Source organism: Nycticebus coucang, chromosome 10, assembly GCF_027406575.1.
Source record: "Nycticebus coucang isolate mNycCou1 chromosome 10, mNycCou1.pri, whole genome shotgun sequence".
NCBI lineage: Eukaryota > Metazoa > Chordata > Mammalia > Primates > Lorisidae > Nycticebus > Nycticebus coucang.
In genome coordinates this window covers 63,199,453-63,210,132 of record NC_069789.1, presented here as the reverse complement: position 1 = coordinate 63,210,132, position 10,680 = coordinate 63,199,453, and positions in this window count along the sequence as shown.

Below are 10,680 nucleotides of genomic sequence, written 5' to 3'. Positions count from 1 at the left end.
TACTCTGGGCCAATAAGCATGAGCAGACCATAGTATAAATGTAGTTCTTTATCCCCACAATAGTTGAATATGTTTTACACTTTGTGTGCTTTATTGAACTGGGACCTCTCTTTATACCACTTGTTATGTGTTATTGTGGAAAGTTTGGTCCATCATGGTTGACAAAAGCTGTGCAATGAATTAGGCTGGACCTGCCAAAAGGACACAAAGAGAGAGTTTTAGGTTAGATGTTAAAATGAAACTTCAACAGAAGTTGTGTTTAATTCAAGGAAATGGCAAAAAAAAAAAAAAAAGAGAGAGAGAGAGGGTGGTTAGCGCAGCATTTAGGGAGCTGTGGAAGTTTTTGATATAATGAAGAGTATCATAGATATAGCCACATCCTGAGGCCATACAGAAATAATTACACAAATAATAATCAGGGAAAAACTGATGAGAAATATGTTAAGACTTGAGAATATTAGAAGGGAATTTTTAAAATGACTGGCAATTCTTAATGCCAAGAACGCATATCCACAGAGGCAAGACTATAACGGCTCTTTAGAATTAGGTAAGAAACCATGCTTTGTTCATATTTATTTTTTCAACATTCAACACAGTACCTGGCACTGTGTATGAACCGAACAAATATTTTTTAAGTAATTTGAATTGGTTTCGTTGCTATGCAAGTGGATAAGATCACCTAGGGAGTACAGGAGAAGGAAAGCAGGCAGGGCAGCAGAGTGGCTGGGCATGTGGTTTCTGGATGCAGCCTACCTGGGTCACATCCCAGCTCCACCACTTACAAGCTCTGTGACCTTTCTTATATTTTCTTTCCTTCAGCATTCTCTTTTAAACAATTTACAGCAACTAGTAATGGTACACTAGTTGCTAGTACACTAATGTAACTAGTAATGGTACACTAGTACTAGTAATAGTACTAGTCATAGTGTACTTCTGACAATTGAATGGCTTAGTTGCATGTAAAAGTGTTTACAATAGTTCCTGACACAAAATAAACATATATTAAATTTTGTTTTCTTTTACTGTTATTAAGACAAATACCCAAGGAAATAGTTAAAAGATTAAAAGAGAGCGAGATTGGGGGAAGAGGGTGGAAGCAGGGAAAGAAACCTACAAAAGAAACTGAGTAAAAAGTGGCTAAAGAGGTGGGAGAGTGCACACACACACACACACACGCACGCACTCATGTATACACACAGGGAGTACGCAGTCATAGGATCCCCAAAAAATGTATTTCCAGGAGGAAGATGAATCAATAGTATTGAATGTGGCATAAAGTCAATAAAAGATAGCAATACAAATTTCTTGGATTTAGGAAAAAAGAGATTTTTGTTGACCTTGGGAGGAGCAGTATAACACAAATTGCTGTGGATGGAGAAATGAGTGGAAGTGAAGGAAGGGAAGGTGGAGATAATGAATAATTCTTTCAAAAATTTAAATCTGAAAGAAATAGGAGAAATAGGAAGATAGCCAAAGAAGCATGATAGGCAGATAAAGGGGGTCTTTTGGTTATGTAAATGAGAGAGACTATTAATAGATAGAGCATATTTATGAAGTGATCTGGTTAACATAATTACTCAGCAAGTCTTATAAAATCTCTCTCTCCTCTCCATACACACACACACACACACACACACTGTGTAGACACATGCACATTTGAATGCCATGTCCTGATTTGGCATAAGTTGTTTAAATATACATATATGTGCATAGGTGTGTGTTTATATATACATACGTTTATATATACATACATTCAGTGAAGTTGATTCTTGACTGAACAACCTGGGTTTGAACTGATTGTGTCAGCCGATGTGCAAATATTTTCAACAAATATATTCGAAATTTTTTGAGGTACATAGTAATTTGAAAAAAAAAACATGAACCGTGTAGCCTGTCATCAAAAAATTTAAGAACCATTTTAAAAATTAAGAAAAAATTAGGTCTGTCATGAACATAATATAGATGTGTGTACTAGTCTATTTTATCTTTTAATACCATAAAATATACACAAATCTATTACAAAAAGTTAAAAATTATCAAAACGTACACATAAACACTAAAAGACGATACATGACACAGTCGAGAGAAATATAAATAAATGGAAGGAGTCAGCATTACATCCTAACTGCGTGAAATTAACTGCAGTATGCAGTGTGCTACTGTAATAATTTGGTAGCTACCTCTTATTTCCTTCTATTGTAACTAACTCAAGTGTTGTGACATGAATCATCTCATAGGCATTTGTCTATCCAGTGAAATGCATATCCCAGTTAAAAAATGATCTCTCGTGGTTCTTCTGTATTTTTCACAGTATTCAGTGCAATATCATAAGCATTGAATAGCACTAGGGGACCCATACAAAATGGCACTAGTGACTGGCAGTGCTCCCAGTAAACAGAGAAATGTGATAGTATAAGAAAAAGATGAATTATTTGATGTGTCCCACAGATTGAGGTCTGCAGCTGCAGTTGCCTGCCATTTCAAGATAAATGAATCCAGTATAAGAATCATTGTACAAAAAGGAAAGGAAATTAGTGAAGCTGTTTCTGCAGCTATGCCAATAATGCAGAAACCTTAGACTATTAGCAAAATATCCTTTTATTTTATGTGAAAATGCTGACTTTAAGTTGATGCATAATATATAAGAAAGGCGTAACTATAGATTGATATAATTTGAGGAAAAGTGAAGTTATGATGTGACAACTTAAAGCAAAAGGAAGGGGAAATTATCGAAAGCTGGAGAATTTAATGGCAGCAAAGGATGGTTCAATAATTTTAGAAAAAAGTTTGGCTTTAAAAAGTATCACGAGAAGAGAAGCATCTTCTGCTAACCAAGAAGTAACAAATGTTTCCAGATATCAGTAAGAAAGTCATTAAGGAGAAATGCTATCTGCCTAAACAGGTTTTTAATGCAGATAAAAATGCCCCATTCTAGAAAATAATGCTACAAAGAACATTTATCAGTAAAGAAGAGAAGCAAGGACTTAAGGCAGAAAGGAATAAGCTAACTCTAATCTTTTGTGCAAATGCCTCGGTGGTTTATGAACAGAACTGCCTTATCTACAAGCTGCTAATCCTGACCCTCCACGGAAAAGATGAACACCACCTTTCAGTCTTTTAATAGCACAACAGCAAGGCCAGGACAGGAACAACTTTTCTGGATTGGTTTCATTCATGCTTTGTCCCTAAGTCAGGAAGTAACTTTCCAGTTAAAGGACTGCCTTTTAAAGTTCTTCTGATATTGTACAATGCCTCAGACCACCCAGAACCCTGTGAGTTCAACGCTGAAGGCACTGAATGGTCTACATGTCCCCAAAGGCAAAACCTCTAGTTCAGCCTCCAGATCCGGGACTCAAGAGGACCTTTAAGTCTCATTAAACACAGCACTTCGTGGAAAGAATTGTCAATCCTGTGGAAGAGAACCCCAACACACAGAAAAACTGTGTCCTGATTTTTGCATGACTTCCCAGGATTTATAAAAGAGCCAATCAATGAAATCGGGAAAGAATTGTGGATATGGGTGGCAGGATAAAGTGTTTTAAAATATGGATCTTGCATCACCGGACGAATAACCAGAAGACAACTTGAATGTTAGGTGGGCCAAGCTAACTTCATCTTAGATCTGAAGAAAACCATGCTGTGAGACTGTTACAGGTGGACATAATTCAGATAAGGGAGACATGCTTTGCACCGGTACAGCTATGAACCTGTAAGAAATATGCTTGCACCACAAGCCATTGACACCCCGATAAGAAAAGCTGTCCCAATAATGAGCTGCGTGTCCTTGGCATCCTGATAAGAAAGACTTGTCTGTAAAACCAACTGCCCCTCAGCCTGCCATGGAAAGAGCTGCCTCCCTCCCTAACGCTGCTGACACATCTGTTTGATCTCAGCCCTCCTGCACCCAGGTGTAGAATAAACTTTGCTATTACATTTGTTACAGCAAAGTTTTGATCTAATGCCTTGTTTTTTCGATCACTGATGGAGATGAGTGCCAGAGAAGAGGAAGAAGCAATGCCAGAAAAGAAAGTTGACCTTAGACAATTTTCTAAGGGTTTTGGTGATTCAAAACTCCTTTGGACTTCCGGTACGACAAGGATGCTTTTATATGTAGGCACTGAAACTAAAGCAAACAGTAGAAGAAGAATTGGTACCTTTTTTGGACAAAAGGAAATGCAGAAAGGCAGACAGAAATTATGATGTATTGGGTAAAGTTATAATGAGGGTGCCAGCCTCCCCTTCCACAGCCTTCACACCTTCCAAATATATTTTCTCTTACTTACAATTTTCTTAATAACATTCTCTTTTCTGTAGCTTGCTTTGTTATAAGTTTATAGTATATAATGCATATACAAAATATGTGCTAATCAACTGTTTATGATATTGGTAAAGCTTCTGGTCAATAATAGGCTATTAGTAGTTAAGGGTTTTTTTTTTTGTTTGTTTGTATTTTTTTTTTTTTTAATTTTTTTATTAAATCATAAGTGTATACAATGATATGATTATGGGGCATCATACACTCACTTCATAAACCATTTGACACATTTTTATCCCAGTGGTTAACATAGCCTTTCCGGCGTTGTCTCAGTTACTGTGCCAAAACATTTATATTCTACATTTACCAAGTTTCGCAAATACCCCTGTAATATGCACCACAGGTGTGATCCCACCGATTCCCCTCCCTCTACCCACCCCCCCCTTTCCCACTTCCCCCTATTGTTAAGTTGTAGTTGGGTTATAGCTTTCATGTGAGAGTCCCAAATTAGTTTCATAGTAGGGCTGTGTACATTGGATATTTTTTCTTCCATTCTTGGGATACTTTACTAAGAAGAATATGTTCCAGCTCCATCCATGTAAACATGAAAGAGGTAAAGTCTCCATCTTTCTTTAAGGCTGCATAGTATTCCATGGTATACATATACCACAATTTATTAATCCATTCGTGGATCGATGGGCACTTCGGCTTTTTCCATGACTTAGCAATTATGAATTGGGCTGCAATAAACATTCTGGTACAAATATCTTTGTTATGTTGTGATTTTTGGTCTTCTGGGTATATGCCCAGCAGAGGAATTACAGGATTGAATGGCAGATCTATTTTTAGATCTCTGAGTGTTCTCCATATATCTTTCCAAAAGGAATGTATTAATTTGCATTCCCACCAGCAGTGCAGAAGTGTTCCCTTTTCTCCGCATCCACGCCAACATCTCTGGTCTTGAGATTTTGTGATATAGGCTAGTCTCATTGGAGTTAGATGATATCTCAAAGTAGTTTTGATTTGCATTTCTCTGATGATTAAAGATGATGAGCATTTTTTCATATGTCTGAAGGCCGTGCGCCTGTCTTCTTCAGAGAAGTTTCTCTTCAAATCCCTTGCCCAGCCTGCGATGGGATCCCTTGTTTTTTTCTTGCTGATGCGTTTGAGTTCTCTGTGGATTCTGGTTATTAAACCTTTGTCAGAGTTATACCCTGCAAATATTTTCTCCCATTCTGAGGGCTGTCTCCTTGCTCTGCTTACTGTGTTCTTAGCTGTGCAGAAGCTTTTTAGTTTGATCAAGTCCCAGTAGTGTATTTTTGAAGCTGCTTCAATTGCCCGGGGGGTTCTCCTCATGAAATACTCACCCAGACCAATTTCTTCAAGGGTTTTCCCTGCATTCTCCTCTAGTATTTTTATAGTTTCATGTCTTAAGTTTAAATCTTTAATCCAATGAGAGTCTATCTTAGTTAATGGTGAAAGGTGTGGGTCCAATTTCAGTCTTCTGCAGGTTGCCAGCCAGTTCACCCAGCACCATTTGTTAAATAGGGAATCTTTTCCCCACTGAATGTTTTTAATTGGCTTGTCAAAAATCAAATAGCGGTAAGTAGCTGGATTCATCTCTTGGTTCTCTATTCTATTCCAGATATCTACTTCTCTGTTTTTGTGCCAATACCATGCTGTTTTGATCACTATCGATTTGTAGTAAAGTCTGAGGTCTGGTAGTGTGATTCCTCCTGTTTTGTTTTTATTTCTGAGTAATGTCTTGGCTATTCGAGGTTTTTTCTGATTCCATATAAAACGAAGTAATGTTTTTTCAAGATCTTTAAAATATGACAGTGGAGCTTTAATAGGGAGTGCATTGAAAGTATATATTGCTTTGGGTAGTATGGACATTTTGATAATGTTGATTCTTCCTAGCCATGAGCATGGTATGTTTTTCCATTTGTTAACATTTTCAGCTATTTCTTTTCTTAGAGTTTCATAGTTCTCTTTATAGAGATCTTTCACGTCTTTTGTTAGGTAAATTCCCAAATATTTCATCTTCTTTGGCACTACTGTGAATGGGATAGAGTCCTTAACTGCTTTTTCAATTTGACTGTTGTTGGTGTATATAAAGGCTACCGATTTATGAATGTTGATTTTGTAACCTGAGACGCTGCTGTATTCCTTGATCACTTCTAGGAGTTTTGTAGTAGAGTCCCTAGTGTTTTCCAGATACACAATCATATCATCTGCGAAGAGCGAGAGTTTGATCTCTTCTGACCCTATATGGATACCCTTGATCGCCTTTTCTTCCCTAATTGCGGTGGCTAAAACTTCCATTACAATGTTGAAAAGCAATGGAGACAATGGGCAGCCTTGTCTGGTTCCTGATCTGAGTGGAAATGATTCCAATTTAACTCCATTCAATATGATATTGGCTGTGGGTTTGCTGTAGATAGCCTCTATCAGTTTAAGAAAAGTCCCTTCTAGACCAATTTTCTTGAGTGTTCTGATCATGAAGGGATGCTGGATATTATCAAAAGCTTTTTCTGCATCAATTGAGAGAATCATATGGTCTTTGTTTTTTAATTTGTTTATGTGCTGAATTACATTTATAGATTTACGAATATTGAACCAGCCTTGAGACCCTGGGATAAAACCAACTTGGTCATGATGTATAATTTGTTTGATGTGTTGCTGGATTCTGTTTGTTAGGATCTTGTTGAATATTTTTGCATCTATATTCATTAGTGATATTGGTCTATAATTTTCTTTTCTTGTTGGGTCTTTTCCTGGTTTGGGGATCAGGGTGATATTTGCTTCATAGAACGTGTTGGGTAGTCTTCCTTCTTTTTCTACATTTTGGAACAGGTTGAGTAATATAGGTACTAATTCCTCTTTAAAGGTTTGGTAGAATTCTGACGTGAAACCATCTGGTCCCGGGCTTTTCTTTTTAGGGAGGTTTTGTATAGTTGATGCTATTTCTGAACTTGTTATGGGTCTGTTCAACATTTCCACTTGATTCTGGTTAAGTCTTGGAAGGTGGCGTGCTTCCAAGTATCGGTCTATTTCCTTCAGATTTTCATATTTCTGAGAATAAAGTTTCTTGTAATATTCATTAAGGATTTTTTGGATTTCTGATGAGTCTGTGGTTATTTTGTCTTTGTTGTTTCTGATTGATGATATTAGAGATTTTACTCTTTTTTTCCTGATTAGGTTGGCCAGAGGTTTATCTATTTTATTGACCTTTTCAAAAAACCAGCTTTTTGATTTATTGATCTGTTGTATTATTCTTTTGTTTTCAATTTCATTTAATTCTGCTCTAATTTTGGTTATTTCTTTTCTTCTACTGGGTTTGGGGTTGGAATGTTCTTCCTTTTCCAGTTGCGTGAGATGTCCCATTAAGTTGTTAACTTCCTCTCTTTCCGTTCTCTTGAGGAAGGCTTGCAGTGCTATAAATTTCCCTCTTAGAACTGCCTTTGCAGTGTCCCAGAGGTTCTGATAGCTTGTGTCTTCATTGTCATTTTGTTCCAAAAAATTGGTGATTTCTTTCTTAATCTCATCTCTGACCCAGCTATCATTCAGCATAAGGTTATTTAACTTCCATGTTTTTGTATGGGTATGCAGATTCCTGTTGTTACTCAATTCAAGTTTTATTCCATGATGGTCCGAGAAGATGCATGGAATAATTTCTATTCCTTTAAATTTACTGAGGTTAGACTTGTGACCTAAAATGTGATCAATTTTGGAGTAAGTTCCGTGGGCTGATGAGAAGTATGTGTATTCAGTTTTGTTGGGATGAAATGTTCTGTAGATGTCTGCTAAATCTAAATACTGGATGGTTAGGTTTAAATCTAAGATTTCTTTGCTCAGCTTCTTTCTGGAGGATCGATCCAACACTGCCAAGGGAGTGTTGAAATCTCCAACGATTATGGAGCTGGAGGAAATCAAGTTACTCATGTCTGTTAGAGTTTCTCTTATAAATTGAGGTGCATTCTGGTTGGGTGCATAGATATTAATAATTGAGATCTCGTCATATTGAGTATTACCCTTAACAAATATGAAGTGACCATTCTTGTCCTTCCTTACTTTTGATGGTTTAAAGCCTACTGTATCTGCAAATAAAATTGCAACACCTGCTTTTTTCTGATTACCATTTGCCTGAAATATGGATGACCATCCTTTCACCCTGAGTCTGTATTTGTCTTTTAAGTTGAGATGTGACTCTTGTATGCAACAAATATCTGGCTTAAGTTTTTGTATCCAGTCAGCTAACCTATGCCTCTTTAGAGGACAGTTTAAGCCATTCACATTGATGGAGAGTAAGGATAAGTCTGGTGGAATTTTGGGTATCGAGTTTTTCAAAGGTCCAGTGGACATTTTTAATCCTTTCGCCAGTGTGGAAGTTGGAGTTTGATCCGAAGTTTCTGAGTGAGTTTACTTTTGTGGTATAGGATTGGGTTGGTCATTGTGGAGGATAGGTCTGAGAACATCCTGAAGAGCTGGTTTACTTATGGCAAATTTTTTCAACATATGAATGTCATTGAAGTATTTAATTTCTCCATCATAGATGAAACTCAGTTTAGCTGGATACAAGATCCTGGGTTGAAAGTTTTTTTGCTTTAGGAGATTAAAAGTTGATGACCAGCCTCTTCTTGCTTGAAAAGTTTCAGCAGAGAGATCTGCAGTTATTCTAATATTCTTACCTTTGTACGTTATAGTTTTCTTTCGCCGGGCTGCTTTGAGAATCTTCTCTTTCATGTTAACTTTAGTGAAGCTAATTATGATATGTCTGGGAGATGGCTTTTTGGGGTTGAATCGTGCTGGGGTTCTGAAGCTGTCTGCTATCTGAATTTCAGATTCTCTAGGCATGTCTGGAAAATTTTCTTTCATAATTTCATGTAGAAGGGCCTCTGTGCCCTTGGCTGCCACATCATCAGCCTCCGAAATTCCTATAACCCTTATGTTATGTTTTTTCGAATTATCTGAGAGCTCTCTGAGTGAGTGATCCGTTTTTGCTCTCCATTTCTCTTCCTCTTTGAGAGATTGGGAGCGTTCGAAGACTTTATCTTCAATGTCAGAAATCCTTTCTTCTGCTTGCTCCATTCTGTTACTGAGGGATTCTACTGTATTTTTCATATCTTTGAGGGCTGTAAGTTCTTGTTTCAGTGTGTCTAAGTCTTTGGTGGTTTTGTCTTTAAATTCTTGAGACAACTTTTGAATTTCTCCTCGAATTCCTAATTCCATTTTATTAATCTTGTCTGCAAACCAAATTCTGAATTCGACTTCTGACATCTCAGCCAGTTGTTTATGAATGGGATCTTCAATCACATCTGCCGTATCTTTTCTTGGGGGGGTTGATCTATTCTGGTTATTCATGTTACCAGAGTTTTTCCGCTGATTCCGCCCCATGGTTTACTCCCTTTGGTTTTTCCCCTGGGGTTTTATCGAGGGCCCGTACAGTGTTGTGGCCTGAGAAACTGGGGCCCTGTCTGGTGTGGTGGAGCAAAGTGCTTCTGTCTTGTTTTCAGCTGGTTTCTGTTCGATCCTATTGCAACTTCTACTCTGGCTTGAAGTCTCAGCTGTGTGAAAAAATCAGCAATTAAGTCACCCCGCCTGCCCACCTCTGGCCCCAGTTGGAAAAGGAGAATCAAACCTTCCTACAATCGCACACCCAGGGCACCACCTGAAAAGTCCTCAGTCTATTAGCCCAGTTCAAAAGGTCCGAATCAACTGTCTCAATCGGCACTTGTCTCGGGTGGAAGGGTTCAAGAGGTCTCTGGGAACTGGATCACAGGGGCCTGGTGACTCCTCTGAGACAGCTCACCCCAGTGCAGCGTGGAGTCAGGAGGAGCCACCCCGCAAACAGAGCAGTCTGGGAAGGTTGACGTCTCCTTCCCCACTTTGCCCCTCCGTCGGACCCAGTCACTGGTATCTCTGCAGATGGCTAACCCAGTTGCCTGCAGTGAACAGACACTCCAGGGGTTTGCACCTGCCTGAATCGTGAGGAAGTCTGCCAGGCCCCCGCAGACTGCCGCTATCTAGCAGGAGGAGATGGGGCCTGACATCTTTGAGTGTTTGATGCAGGTGTTGGGAAGGAGGTGTTCACTCAGGCTTAGCCCCGTCCCTGATGGATGCTGCTAACAGAACAGAACAGAACAGACAACTTTGTGAGGTTCTGTCTCTGTTCCTGTCATCGCCTACAGGAGACGGGCTGTTTTGAGTTCAAACGTCTTTGCTGCTGGAGAATTGCGTCTGAACACCTCTCTGGGTCGGCCCCGCCCTGGAGGCTTCTGGGTTTGTGAGCCGTGACACCGGTGGCCTCCTCTGGTTGCCCAGGGAGACAGGGGGTGTGGCCTCAGAATATCCAGAAGTGAGCGTTCTGCCGTTAAAGAAAAAACGGCTGTTGATCTACCTCCAGGGAACTGCTGCTCTGGTGT